The sequence below is a fragment of the Polyodon spathula genome, chromosome 2 (assembly GCF_017654505.1).
Source record: "Polyodon spathula isolate WHYD16114869_AA chromosome 2, ASM1765450v1, whole genome shotgun sequence".
In the NCBI taxonomy this organism is placed as follows: Eukaryota; Metazoa; Chordata; class Actinopteri; order Acipenseriformes; family Polyodontidae; genus Polyodon; species Polyodon spathula.
In genome coordinates, this window is record NC_054535.1 from 66,362,806 (window position 1) to 66,378,796 (window position 15,991).

A 15,991-nucleotide genomic window follows, 5' to 3' on the forward strand; every position below is an offset into this window, starting at 1 on the left:
TCCTACATTACTACAATCACTTATCTATGTCCAATTTTAATAATATATATTTTGTAAATTAAATATTACACTTAAGCAAGATCCAAAAACATAAACCTCTATAAAACTAAAATTAAAGCAGTTGGTGTATTTTGCAGTACAGCGAGAAACTAACGAGATTCAGTTGAAATAGTTCAAATAACTGTACATGATTTATATTCTGCCTCCCTGCTGTGTTAAGCAAGCCAGGTTAATACATGTCAGGAAATAAAACATTTTTTAACAGATAAAAACAATATAACACAAAATTATTCCCCCAAAAAACGATACATCATTAAAAAATAAAACGATTTTCACAGGGCTCCTGTTTGGCTCATGTCGTATTGACCAGTAAATCAAGCAACAAAAAAAAATTCAATACTTGTTTATTTATCAAATATAACTTATAACCCTGCCTGTCCTTTTCAATACAATCAGTTCCATGATCAAGTGGCATCTACATGTTGTGGCAGAGTGTATGGTAGTGTGATAGGAGGGAGTATGTGGGTCCGAGAATCGCACGTAGTTTATATTCTGTGAAGGTTGACAAGATGATGATGATAAGGGGTTAATTAGTTTGTGTTTGATTGTATCAGTGTTTCATGGAGCCAGGATTAGGATCACCTGACTCAATTTAATTAGGTACACCTGGTTGCAATTAGCAGGCAGGAATATAAGCAGGTGAACATGGTTGTTCTGGTGGCTGTGAAAGGGCTAAGACCCAAGAGGAGGATACCCATAGGACCAGACCTAGAAAAGGAATTTCATACAAGAAGTTTGTGTTTAAAACCCCCGGTAAACAGCTTAGCTGTCCGGCTCACAGTTAAGGATTGTAAAGTTTAGTTAGTACTCTTAGAAGGAGTTAGGTTTTTGTTTATTCATTTCTTTTGTTTTTGTAAATAAAAAATAAATGCACAGATACTGCCCTGTTTCACCAGAACTCTGAGTTTTTAGAGTCCTTCTTTTTACCCAAGAAGACTGTGAAGATCCTACATGGAGACAAGACACCCCATCTTGCAACATTGTCTACATTCTTTGAGTGCTTGAAAAATGTGTCTCTCTGAGTCATAGGTAGAAACAGTGCCAGGTTGCAAAATGCAATAAAAACTAAACTTTGGATGTCTGTGCTGGTTGTGGAAGGGCAGTGTGGGTAAATGCTCAGGGAATGTGGAGAAGCATGCATTGTGTGTGGACCGTACAGGTTAGAAAGCTGCCAGGTATGTAGGCTAAATAAATGTTATGTAGATAGTTTTATTGTATTATAGTTTATATTTTGTAGTGCATTATATACTATTTTGGAAAAAGACCCTTTTGTTGTTTTTACAAATAAATCATGTTTATACAATTTTGTATCTACAGAGACTCATTACAAAATAGTTACCCGTGAAATATTTATTTTATTTGTTTTAAGATTTTCTTGTTTTGTACTGCTCCTTTTTGAAAAAAAAAAAGTTTTGTTTCCCATTTAAATATGGTACTTCTGCTGTGCAAATGTTTGATTTGATGTTTATGAATTAAATGATCATTTGTCTTTCATTCTCATATTACAGTTGTTTAAAAAGCTACCAGTTAAAATGACCAGTTTGGCGTTTCTAGGTACTTTGAAATTCCAGAGCTTCTAGTGTTAAAATGTAACTGCCATCATGACTTCCCGGTGTATGATGTATGAGTATAGCTGCAGCAGCTCTAGTGTTACTATTTTTGTCATCTTTTTACAGCTATTCTCTGCAGATCTCTGGCCACTATTATTTTTCCCAAGCAGGACTGAAATATCATCTTTTAGGTTTCACAGCAGCTATCTCCGGAGGATATCTGATCCTGGACTGCCATTCTGTCTGCTTTATTATTATTAGTAGTATTCTTACTAGTCGTAGTAGTATTACAGGTGAACTCCACTTATAATGGACTCCAAGGGACAATGGAAGTTAGTACTTTATAAATGAAGTATGCAGTATACAAATGCTGTATGTAACTGCGAACAGAAGTACCTTCGCTATAAATAATACAAGAAAGCTTAACTGCCAAAGAACGAGGATTATTTGTACAAAATATGCCCCTGTGAGCTGTATAATTTAATAAGTAGTACTATTTTACAAAATTCGCTAAATGTAATTAATTGTTTACATTTAAACTGTACAACAGCTGTGCCAACAAAAACATAGACTAAAAGTAAACAGCAACTGACTTCCTATATTCCGCCATGACTCATTTACTGTCCTGATGTATCTTATTTGTGCAAAATATTTACCTGTCGAACAGGAAAACTGTACCTAATAAAATGGTACTGTATGTATTAAATGCAAAATCTAGACCCACCCAGTTTGCACATAGATCCACTCAAATCTGCACCTATGTGAATACCAAGTTTAAGTACATTTTATATAAAAAAATAAACATCAACTGTGCACCCCAAAGGCGGGTGTTTACATTTAGATCAAATAGGTTTTTTTTTATAAATGCCGCTGGCTTTATCAATCAAATCAAAGTAGCAATTGTGATGCAACATTTGGGTCAGATCTTCCTATCACACAACGAATCATGTGTAAGCCACGTTTGAGTGACATGCGAGGCAGTTGGCACAGATCTTTTGAGTCTATTGAAAACTCCCAGCTGTTTATTTTAATGTGCATTTTTAAAGTAAGTTAGTAGTGGTGCGGCGGTCAACATCGCAAAACAAATATGCACTCACTTTTAAGAATTTAGTTTAATAGAAGGGCTCTAGTGAACAGGATTAAGACAGTTGGCCGAATGCTGACAAATGGCTTAAAATTGCTGTCCTTTGTGCGATTTTCTGGAGTGTCATGACTTTAACTGCAAGCCTCAACACTTTATCCTGCATAAAGTGGAGTGGAGACAAGAGGATACTAACTAGGCAATGTTAAGTAATTGACTGACTTTAATTGTATTTAATAATTGCTTAAAATGTAATACTGTGTTCTCGCTGATTTGGTGATGCTTCCTGTTTGGACTTTTTTAAAGTGCATTCACTGTGAATATATGTAATTACATTTATTTTTGTTTGCTTCAAATATTTTAAATGGTTTACATGGGAGATATAGTGGTTGGGAGTGTTCTGTCCATAGACAGTTTTCCGACTTAAAAATATTTTGGGAACCATGAAAAATGAATGTTTGGAACGCGTACTGTAGCAATAGCGGCATTGGCGAATCGAGAGCGGATTTGGGAAGCAAAAAATAAAAGTTGCTTTCAAGTTGTTGTTGTTTACCATGAAAAAAAAGCATTTGTTTTCCTTACAGTATTTCACACTGTAAATTTGTGCTTTTATGAGAATTTGGTTACTATGGCAACAGGGTCAAACAAATACCCACTTCATGATTGGTGTCAGAGTCATACTACAATGACCTAAAAAGGTTTACAAAACTTAAACATGCTGCTCAATGTGTCACTCAAGGTTGTTTAAAAAAAAATATTTTTTGTCTGCTTGTTACGTTTTTTCAGCCAACGCAATATCTTTGTATAGCTGTACCCGAGAAAATGCAGTGAAAGCGAAAGCAGTCGTATTTAGCTGGAAATGAGGTATTCTCAGCACAGCTAAGATTTTAGTTTTGGTTTGAAGGCAGCTGGAGCTTAGCCTGACTTAAAATTTTTGTTGACAGACACCCTTATGCAGGGAGACTTACAGAGATAACAAGTTATTACATTACCGCTTTTTTGTTTAGGAACTTTTTTTGACATTGAAACGGTTTTTGCAGTTATTGTGCACAGTGTGTTTGTTTCGGTAGGTTGTATGCATATATGCTTTGTATTTGTAGTGTATACATGCAACTACTTTTATAAACTGCAAAAAAAATTTCCGCCTTGCTTCACTCGGCACCATACATTTTCAGTCTTGGCTGCTTTGCTCTGCTAAGACTGGGGCCCATCCAAATTTCCATTCTTAGCTACGCCCCTGTGTGTGTGTGTGTGTGTGTGTGTGTGTGTGTGTGTGTGTATATATATATATTATGTGTGTGTGAGAAGTAGTAATTCGAAGACAACCACCACAACATACTTATGGAATATGCCTGCCTATTGGTAGATATTCAATGAGCTCTTTCTATCACAACTGCCGATAGGCCCCTTCCTGGAGTGACACCCTCCGTCCTGCCTACTGAGGGATTAAACAGTAAACTCATGGAAGCCATGGTCTCTTTTGCCACTCTATGGTAAGGTAATACTTCTGTGTTTAACCAAGTGTGTTTTGAAGAGCTTTTCCAAATCAACTGCAGTTCCCCTGCATTCGTGCTGAAAGCTGGCTTGCCGCATTCATGGAATGAGCGGCTCCAATTCAAAGTCTCTTTTTTTCTCCTTTCCTCAGCAGCCTGCTTGCTTGCGTTGCAGGTTAACTTTTCTTACTGTGTCAGATATGAGTGACTGCCTGTGCAGTATTGATTTAAAGGAGTGTATGTGTTGTCTTTTCTAGCCCACACTCATGGGGAGAAAACAGTTCCTCCACCAGGGCTAGGCTTTGCTTTACCACCTGTGGCAAAGTGGTTAACAGTGTGCAGGTGATCAATAATCAAACATGATAATCCAGGTGCAATGACGGTTTAGTTGTATAATCCAATGCCTGATGGCTAACAGCAGTAAACAATAACAATGGTAATGATGCAATACAGCGGCGTGTATTGCTTATTTATAATCTGTGGGTTTGCCCCTAAATAGTCCTGTTTTAGTTCACCCACACGTAACACATACAGAAACACCAACACCAGTCCACAGTGCATGCTCTAGTACTCGTAGTGAATACAGTTCTTTCGTGACAACAAAGTTGTGGCCTTTGGCAACCGCTCCAGATCGTGTTAGCCCTCCAAATAATACAACAGTATATTAATAATGACAAATAAAACACTCATGTATCACAACAGAGTCTCCTTTTGGTTGTTTGCTTTAAGCAGTCACAAAGGAACAGATCACCTCACTACATTCCCTATATATACTGTCAACTATGACAGTGTGACAGTTGGTTAACGAGCGCACCACGTCCTTAACCTTCTGGGTCAATGATTTAGTGTACTTTAGCTCAGTCCCCTTTCTAGATGGCCGACTTCCGCCTAACCCTGGGAAAATGAACTGTCAGGCCATCCAGTCCAGGGCACTCTGTTCCCTTTACTCAGCACCCTCACAGGTAGGGAATAAGATCTAACGCCAAGAATCATTTGATCTCTGTCACACCCCTGCTGTTGAGTGATTCCGCTGGCTGCCGTGGTGCAGTTGGACAAAATATAAATGAATATATATTATTGTGTACTGTTCTTGTTGTGTGTCCACCTGTGTGTCGACCCTGTCGTGCGACACCATTTTCCCCTGTTGCGCTGTGAATTAGCTGCAGTGTAGTGAAAAAAAAAAAAAAATACATTTAAAAAAAACACAAGTCAGCTATGTTTTCCCAAACCAGGGCTGTGTTCTAACCTGCCCCCACTATAGAGTAGACCTCTCCTGCTGCCTCAGTGTGCACGGTGTTTGGTGCATGCGGCATGTGGTACTTCACTGCTCATAGCGCCTGTGATGATTGGTACACTCTGTGCACATAATGCTAGGTGCACGCCGTACTCTGTGCATGCGGTACTTAGTGCACTCCATAAACTCGGTGCACATAATGCCTGCAGTGCTCGGTGTACATGGCGCCCGGTACTCCTGGTGCACGCCACTGGTCGGTGCACAAAGTGCCTCGGTGCATACAGTGTCCTTGGTGCTTCGGTGATTCACTGCTCCTGCTCCTGTATGAAGTGTGTTGTGCGCCACTTAAGGCCAAAATACCAGCCGGTATTACAATGACGAGCATAACGTGGTTCCATTCTTGCACGTCCTGCAGGGCGAACATACCCCACAACGATGGGCATACTCTGTGTGTGCAGTGCCAGGGTGTCCAGTATGCCACACTGGCCCTTGGGGACGAGAATTTTTGTGACATTTTCGTGAATTTTCAGCCCCGGGTTCGTCAAAATAGAATAAAGAGGGCCACGGGGGTGGACAATCCGTCCCCTGCGGACGAACCGTCAGTGGCACCGGGGGCCCAAGTTGACCCAGAGCCCCAGAGATTTATTCAATCACGTCATATCAAACATCTGCACAGGCGAAACGTTGTATTTAATGAACTATTAAACATAACAAGGGTTTATTTTTTAACTTATAAAGCGCTACTTCAAAAAATGAAAAACTATAATAAAATAAACATTTAAAAAGAAACTAAAATGTGCAAACAGGTATATGTACATACATAACTGTAAAAAAAAATCTAAAGTTGTTTTTAATTTAAAACAAAATGAATATATGTTTTCTGGTGCATGTGTTACAGTGGCTCTCAAAAGTATTCACCCCCTTTGAACTTTTCCACATTTTATTGTGTTACAACATGGAATCAGAATAGATTTGATTAGGAGTTTTTGCCACTGATCAACACAAAAAAAGTCCATAAAGTCAAAATGAAATATAAAATCTACAAATTGTTCTAAATTAATTACAAATATAAAACAGAAAATAATTGATTGCATAAGTATTCACCGCCTTTGTTATGACACACCTAAATAACCTCTGGTGCAACCAATTGTCTTTAGAAGTCACATAATCAATTGAATGGAGTCTACCTGTGTGCAATTAAGGTGTTTCACATAATTTCAGGTTAAATACACCTGTTTCTGGGAGGTCCCACAGTTGGTTAGTACATTTCCTAACAAAAACTACATCATGATGATGAAGGAACATTCAAAGCAAATCCAGAATAAGGTTCTTCAAAAGCACCACTCAGGAGTCGGACATAAAAACATTTCCAAGGCATTGAATATCCCCCGGAGCACAGTAAAGTCCATTATTAAGAATGGGAAAGAATATGACACAACTGTGAATCTGTCTAGAACAGGCCGTCCTTAAAAACTGAGTATCCTGGCAAGAAGGGCACTAGTCAGTGAGGCCACCAAGAGGCCTATGGCAACTCTAAAGGACTTAATCTTCCATGGCTGAGCTGGGAGACACTGTGCATATGGCAACAATAGCCCGGGTGCTTCACAAAACTGGCCTTTATGGGAGAGTGGCAAAAAGAAAAAAATTCACATCAAATCTTGGCTAGAGTTTGCCAGAAGGCATGTGGGAGACTCTGAGACCAAGTGGAAGAAGATTCTATGGTCTGATGAGAACAAAGTAGAACTTTTTGGCCTCAACGCTAAGCGTTATGTTTGGCACAAGCCTAACACCGCAAATCATCCTGAGAACACCATCCCTACCATGAAGCATGGTCGTGGCACCATCATGCTATGGGGATGCTTCTCTGCATCAGGGCCTGGAAAGATTGAGGGCAAAATAGATGCAGCAAAATACAGAGAAATCCTGGAGGAAAAACTGCTGAAGTCTGCAAGAGACCTGGGACTTGGGAGAAGATTTATCTTTCAGCAGGACAATGACCCCAAACATACAGCCAAAGCCACACCAGAGTGGCTTAAAAACAAAAAGGTCAATGTTCTGGAGTGGCCCAGTCAAAGCCTGGACCTCAATCCAATTGAGAATATGTGGAAAGAGTTGCAAATTGCTGTTCACCAAAGGTCCCCATGCAACTTGACGGAGCTTGAGCAATTTTGCAACGAAGAATGGGCAAAAATTGCAATGTCCAGATTTGCAAAGCTGGTAGAGACTTATACAGCTAGACTCATGGCTGTAATTGCTGCCAAAGGTGCCTCTACCAAATATTGACTCAAGAGGGTGAATACTTATGCAATCAATTATTTTCTGTTTTGTATTTGTAATTAATTTAGAAGAATTTGTAGATTTTATTTTTCACTTTGATATTATGAACTTTTTTTGTGTTGATCAGTGGCAAAAACTCCTAATTAAAGCCAATTTGATTCCATGTTGTAACACAATAAAATATGGAAAAGTCCAAAGGAGGTGAATACTTTTGAGAGCCACTGTACTTGGTGCAGCACAGAGTCCAGGTTGCGCTGCGCATTCCTTGTACAAAACTAACGAATTGATGGCTGCCAGGTCCAGTAGCGGTAACAACATGCTTGTACATAAAAATCAAATTGAATTTTGTAAAACATGTATTGTAAAAAGCAGTCAGAATTACGGCTTTGGCGGTTCTAGGTGGGTGGGATTATTACTTCCTTATGTGATCCTGCCTTTCAAACACCATCAGGGTATTTAATAGATGTATTTAACAGACATAAAAATGGACAACCGCATAACTTTCAGACACGCAGAGTAATTTATATTTAAAAACCTCAAACCATCAAAATGACTGCCGTGGCGGTTCTAATGTTAATATGAAAATATGAATGGTTATGAAGATTTATTGAAATTATACATATACTTTTCAAGAAACTTAATGTTCAGTGATCTTTTTTTAATTTATTTATTTTTATAAATGTATTCTCTTTGGACTTATGTTTTACTGTTGTATCTGTCTTTTTATTTACTGTTTAACATGCTATGGAAAAAAATCCAGCTATGTACTAGTATATTTTATGCAAAGATAAAATATTAGAAATAAATAAAAAGATTATAAATAAATAAAAAATGTAATATTTTTCTTTTACAAAAAAAAAAACAAAAAAACAAACTTCTAAAATGTCCTTTTACCCAAGCTGGACTATAGTGCCCTCAAAAGTTTCCAATAACATATAAAAAGCAACGTTTTACAAATGTACTCATACACGGCTGTACCAGCATACATAATTCCAAAGTATACTTATACCAGGCAACTAGTAGGTTTTATTAAGAATTGGTAGACACAGACTGTATTGCTGGTTTACTTTCCTAAGTGGGAAATGGCAGATTTATAGTGAACTCCTTCCTTAGACAACAAAAAAAAAAATGTTAGTGCTGAATTTTTGGGTTGCCATGAGGCACTGCTTGCTGTGAGGGAAGCCTGTGTGCAAAATAAGTTGTCCATTTCTATGTCTCTTGTGTAGTTCAACTTTAACCCTCAATAGAGACAGGCCTCTACTTGAAAGCATGCCACAGATATGAATACCATTATGTCTGAGGTACCAAAATTATGGACCAAAAATGTATTCAAAGTTTCCAGTCACATAGGCACGGCAATTAACCATGGGTAAATTAACCTGATCCTATTTCAGTTATTACTTGTTCCTTTGTGAATTGAATACTTTATTAGTTCCAGGCCTCCTCCTCCTCCTCCAGTTCATTATAGGAGAAGACAGGAAGCCAACTGGTTTTAATTTACAAAGGTTTTTCAAGGGGATTTCAGCTTGACTATAAGAACAAACCCGCCATGAAAACACAATACTTACTTCCACATGTCATAGTAATTAGGACATTGCTAGGTAGCTTGCAGATGTCTTGAGCCGGGGAAAGCAAGGTGAGGTGGTGATTATACTATTCCCCGATTCCACTAGAGAGCAGTGTGCTGTTGTACATGATAGGTGCAGCTCCTCCAAACCATCTGACAAGAGCAGATTGTTCAAATTGCCAGAACACTGCCGTTACATACGATTCTTACTAACCAACTCTGCCAACAAATTCACCATAACAATCAATTTACCTTATGATACACGCTATGTAAAATTATACGTTTGTTGGTTTAGTTTTTATTTGTTTTCTAACCAGGTGAAGTTCAGATTAAAGATTAAAAAGAAAGGAACAACATTAGCTATGCTATTTTCTATTCTAACAGTACATAAGCTTAACACCAATGCATGGCTGTTTATGAATCCATTTCCCTTTGATTTGTTTTATTGAGTTTGTTGTGGCTCAATCATGCCCGCTTGGAAAGGTGAGGCTGATACCGTTCCCTGATCTCCAGTGACAAGTGCATGCTAATGTCTGTTTCTTAGTCAGCAATGCAGAGAGAAATCATAACTGAATTAAGAAGTGAATGCCTCTCCCATCCAATAGCCAAATTCAGGAAAATCACTCCAGGGCACAGGCTGACTCAGTTCCACGCAACATTTAAATAAAGCCTTATTCACCTGGTGAGATTTATTTATTTTTTCTGATAAGACATCTAAATAGCTTAGGGGTGCAAACAGTAGGATGTGTCAGCAGAGATATGATATATCCTACAACTGATCGGATAAACAACCATAAAATATCTTAGCAGAAAAGCATATTACCATTTGCTAATTCCATAATGCTGTACGTTAATTAGTTAGCAGACACAATATTTTTGTAAAGGATATGTCAAACTAAACAAAATAGTATTATGTACACAGATTCTAAAACTCTGTGACATTGTAGATTTTTTAGCCCATATTCATCCATTGCAGTTCAGTTTATATCTACTGTAACTCATACATGCTATTATTATAATAATATACTAGCAATACCAGACATTTAAGCCAACAGGTGATGTTCTTTTCTGTATATTTGGTGGACAGTGAAGTGCGGGTTGGTTCACAGCTGATATTCTGATCTCCAGTACTATAGCACACATTTGACCGCTTGGTCATTTGTAACTCACATTGGCAAGTCTTTGGAGACTAATAGTAGATACATTTGGTAGTGCATTAATCAACTGTTATCATTGATTATTTGACAACACATTTTTATGTAGCAACATTTATTAGCCGACCTGACAAGTCTGAAATTAACATCTCCTGCTAACACTGTTTCTCAGTAAAATTATACTAAGCATACACAGTTTGTAATTGACAGGTTCAGCTTAAATAGTAGTACTGGTACTAGTTTAATTTCTTTACATCTCCAGCTTCTATTCAAATTAGGTGGTGGAAGAGTATGTCCCAAATCTTTAACCCTTCAACAAAACACCTTGTGGAAGATAATAATTGCAAAAAAAAAATGAGGTGTTCTTTTGAAAGTTAAACTTTAACCATCTTTCTTGTCCATCGCTATTGTGTGTGTCCATGGTCACTGCAAACATAAAGATTTATGTAAAGGCACAATGCTAAATTCAGAGAATTGTTCGCAAATATAAACCACACTGATGAGTAGAGCTGTCATTATCCCACAGGTAAATGCCCTCTAAAAACTATTGGGGCTTTAGCACCTTGAAATGCAATAGCCTAAGCAATCCAGTTCAAAATACCTTTATAAACAAAAACATTTGTTTGGTTTAAGTTAGCAATATTTTCTCCACAGCAGTCATAATTCACCTGGGCAGGATTTTCAAAAGGGTGTAAATGATAACTCCTGTGTTAATCAACAAATTGGTATGCAGCATTGATTTTGCCATTTACAAGCAGTCATTATGCCTATTTTGTTATTAAATAATCGTGCTAATGTGATTTCCGAAATTATGTTGATTTATGAAATGTGAAAATAATGTGAATATCTTAACAAGCAGTGCTTCGTGCAACTATTTTTTTTGTTGCTTGGAATTTTAAAAGGAAATCATTGTTAATTGTCATAATTTATCAGGACTTAATTTGCACTTGGAAAATTAGGGTTTTAATTAACGAAAGAGTATATAACTCACCTTGAAACAGAAATTTAACAAGCCGAGGCTGTGACGCCGACGATAGAATGAGTGTACAGGACCAGCGGTAATTTCTTGCAGACTACTGAAATAAACCAGCTGTAGGCATTTTCACAGTTAGCCACCAGGCGTGTTTATTATTTGCAGGTGAGTCTTCCAAATTCTGTCACACACAGACAATCCCTCTACCATTTGTTTTTCCTGTGTCAATCTCATTAGTTGCTAAAAGTCCTTTTCATAGTGATCTGTGGTGGAACAGCGGGGTCCTCCTTATTGTCCAGGTGAAGCTTTTCTCATGAGCCACAAGGTGGCAGAGAAAGGTAAGTATTTTGCTTCTGTTTGTTGTCCAGTTGCCCCTTGTGGTTTCCCTTGTAATTGTCGTTTTGTTTCCTTCCACAGATACCACCCCTCAGTATCAGTGAAAATAAGAGAGTCACTAATTTGTCCTTGTTTCTTGTCTTTCATTGCACAAACTTCACTTTCATTATCCTCCTATGATAGCTTATTTTATGTTCTGCCCTTAAAACACTTTAAACCACGGCTGGGTTACCAACACCGACAATCTTAATAGCGAGGTTCAGAGTGGTTCTCACATTGCTGTTCCTGGTCACGAGCCTGGCTAGTGCTTCCTCTTTTGGGCAGCAGCATACTGCAGTTCCTCCGAGTAGCTCCTTGGTTCCAGTACAATCCAGCTTGACACACTCGCTGGAGTCCTTCTTTGGTTCCCTGTACTCCACCACTTTGGTTCTCTTCATTTAGTTATTTTTAGTTAGCTCAACAGACTCGTTAACTGCAAACACAAATATAAAAAAAAAAATAGACAAACTTGTTATTTCACTAATAATTTAATGATAAAGAAACACCTTCAAAAGCTTCCAAAATAACAAACCGATTCACAAATTCCTTTTAGTTTTGTTTGGTATCTGAGAGAAGTCTTAAGCACTCGCCGCACATGCTCTCCACACAGGTTACTTCCCCCTTCCTGGGTAATGACAGCTTCCTTTTAGCTATCTCGTTGATCAACTTATTCTTCTTCTTCTTGAGGTTGTTGGCGCACGACATCTAAATGGAGAAGATGAGCGCCTGCTACCTTGTATATGTACATTTATTTCTTCCCTTATATTTACTTCCATTTTCCCTATACTTTTTTTTTTATAAATGTGACTATACAGTTCTCTTTCTCCAAAATATAATTTACTGTTACTTCAATTTCCATTTCCCTTACTTTTCTGTTTAATGATTTTTTGCTGAATATATGTATTGCATTTTCCACTGTTTCTTGTTCACCACAATTACTACATAACCCATTCTCATGACTCCCAATCTTGTATAAATGATGATTTAATGCTGTGTGTCCTAACGTTAGTCTGTTAATATATTGTTTCTTCCTCCCTGTTTTTACCATTCCCCATATGTTTTTATTTCTCTATTTTGAGTGATTTTTATAATAAAATCTTCCCTTTCCACAGATTTCCCATTGTTCTTGTCATACATCATTATGTTTGCTTTTGCCACAGCATTCACCTCTGCAGGACTCAAAGGTATTATTACGCCAATCTCTTTATTTAGAATTGCTTTCTTTTGCTTTAATTTCCTAAGATACCTGAGTGACTTGGAATCCAGGTGCGCGCTCTCTCTCTCTCTCTCTCTCTCTCTCTCTCTATATAATATATATATATATATATATATATATATATATATATATATATATATATATTATAAATAATATCTATCTAATATATATATTATATTTACCATTTTTATAGCTAGTATGTAATTTCTCAATTTCATATATGATATCCTATCTCCTGTTTCTAATGCCTGTATCAAGCTTAGAGAATCTGTAAAAATCATAATATCCTTTTCTTAAAATTCCTCTATTTTATCTGACTTTTGTTCTGCTCTGCTCCATTGCTTCCCTACCTATCTCCTTTCACTAACTAAGCATTCAATCTCCTGCTGCCGTCTAGACTTTCCAAGAATAGTTTGTACTTTTTCTTTCCTTTTTTCAACTCCAAACCTCTCGCTTCCATATGCGTAGATGATGTCACAAGTTCTCGGCTGCATGTACTCTCGTTTTAACTAGCTTCAGGCATTTGAGGTAAGTAGCTGGACAGGGCTACAATTAATTATTTGGGATAATATAGTATTTTATTGTATTTATTGTTGGAAATGTAGAATAACCCCAGTTTAACCATGTCTGAACTATTTCTTTTTTCCCCCCAAAGTAGAAGAATATACAATAAAATTGTTTTAAAAAAACATATAAAAAAACTTTGTTTTTCTGTGTATTGTGTTCATTTTATAAACGGGGTAACACACTCCACTCGGTTGTGTTGCATGTTAATGCCATCTTGAAAGTTCTTTCTTTGTAGTGCACCGTTCAATAAGAGTTAACTTATGTTATGTACTGTAGCTCCAAGGCAGAGTCCTCTGTCTATTGAACGGAGCCCTTGCATATGCTTCAGATTTGAAGACTTTAATACACTTTATTATCTTGAGAATTTGGCTGCATATGTTATTTTAGAACATAAGAAAGTTTACAAACTAGAGGAGACTATTTGGCCCATCTTGCTCATTTGGTTGTTGGTAGCTTATTGATCCCAGAATCTCATCAAGGAGGAAGGATCCCAGGGTGTCAGCTTCAACAACATTACTGGGGAGTTGGTTCCAGAACCTAACAATTCTCTGTGTAAAAAGTGCCTCCTATTTTCTGTTCTGAATGCCCCTTTATCTAATCTCCATTTGTGACCCATGGTCCTTGTTTCTTTTTTCACGTCAAAAAAGTCCTTGGGTCTTGAATCAGATCGCTGCATATTGATTTCTGTTCAAGACTGAAAAGATTAAATTCTTTAAGCCTGCCTGAACGGCTATGCGGAGGAATAACCTTGGGAATTCAAAAAAGGAAAGAGGTGCTTTTGTGACTTGGGGATGAGTACAGGGATTCCCCTTGGCCCGCAGAGACAGTGCTGATCAGCCTCTAAGGTTGAGAAGCAAGCTTTACTTCTCCCAACGGAAATGAAGAGAAAGATAATGAATGGATCAAAGAGAAGTCATCTCAGCTTACAAGTGTTGCTTACCCTTGAGGTCAATGCAACAATGCTGAATAGAAAGAATGAGTCATGCAAAGAATAAGACATGCAAAGGAGGGGTCTCAAGAGAGGGAGCCTGGCACAGATGAAAATAGATAGGTAGTAAAGAGTACAGGGTTTCCCTTCACTCGCGGAGAGCCACTCTCATGGGGGTTACCGAACTGATCAACCTCCAAGACTGGGAAACAACCAATACTTCCAAGGGGTAACTAGAGGTGAGAGAATGGGATAACAAAAGATAGTTAGAATAGATTTGGCCATGGGTCCCCTAGCGGAGGATGAGATCAGTGTGGCTGGATAAGTGAGCTTCACTTACCCCTTAAAGAGGACCTCTGGCTCCCCACAACTGTGTCACCAATACAAGGAAATAGAGGAGATGAAAAACCCCTATGGGAAGAAACCTCTGGTGGTTCCATTGGAGAGATAGCCCCCACTCCGGACATACTACCAATACTCTGTAGGGCAAAGATGTAACAAATGCAACCCTTACACAATGTCAAGTAACTAGTATTTTGTGACAGGAAGTGAGCCCCAGGGGACACAGAGTCAATTTTGTCGTGGCACAATGATATTGCTGCCAGGTATACCTTCAAAGTGGACGCTGATTTTCGTGTGTCAAACAGGTGTTGTAAGAAGGTTAATATTGTCTCAATAGGGCAGTCACAGGATCGTGACCTTCGGCAATGCACCTGTCTTGGAAAACTTTCCATTTATATGAGTACTGTGCTCTGGTGCTCAACGCCCTAGCGGACTGTAGTGCTTCTACCACTGTATCTGGCAAACTTTGTCTGAATAGATGGCTTAGTTCAATGGCCAGACCCAGAGTTGGAGCTTCGCTGGGTTTGGGTGCCATAATAACCCCTCCGCTTGGCTGAGGAGGTCCTTGGGTAGCTGGAGCTGCCACAGTTGACCCGACAACTTGTCGGAGAGGAGAGCAAACCAGGGGTGCCACGGCCATCTGGGTGTATCCAACAGAACCTGTGCTCTCTCCACCCTGATCCTCTCTAGTGTGAGGGGTAGTAATGGTAGCAAAGGGAACCATAGACACATCTGACCAAGCAACTGAAGCAGGACAAGTGCTCTGGGCAGCTTTGCTGCGCACTGGTGAAAACCAGCGGAGGACCCAGTGGAACGCATTGACATGGCGCGTGTGTAGGCGGGGCTGCTGCACCCGATGCCGAGAGGAATCGCGATCGGTGCCGCAGTCAGTGCCAAGTGGTCGGTGCCAAGTCAATCGGCACCAAGGTTGGTGCCGATGGGGAGCGCGGTTGGTGCCGGGTTGTGTATCCGATTCAGTCGGCGTGGGCGCCGAGGGCAAGAGCAGCCACGCTAGGAAAGCCCGAGGTTTGAGAGGGGCGCTAGGCCCAAGTTGTTTTTTTTTTTTTTTTGGGTCGCTGTGGCCGAATAAACCCATGGTGTCACCTTACAGCACCACAACAGCACCACAACAGCACCAAACACCGTAGGAGCAAATTCGACAAAGAAAGCACGA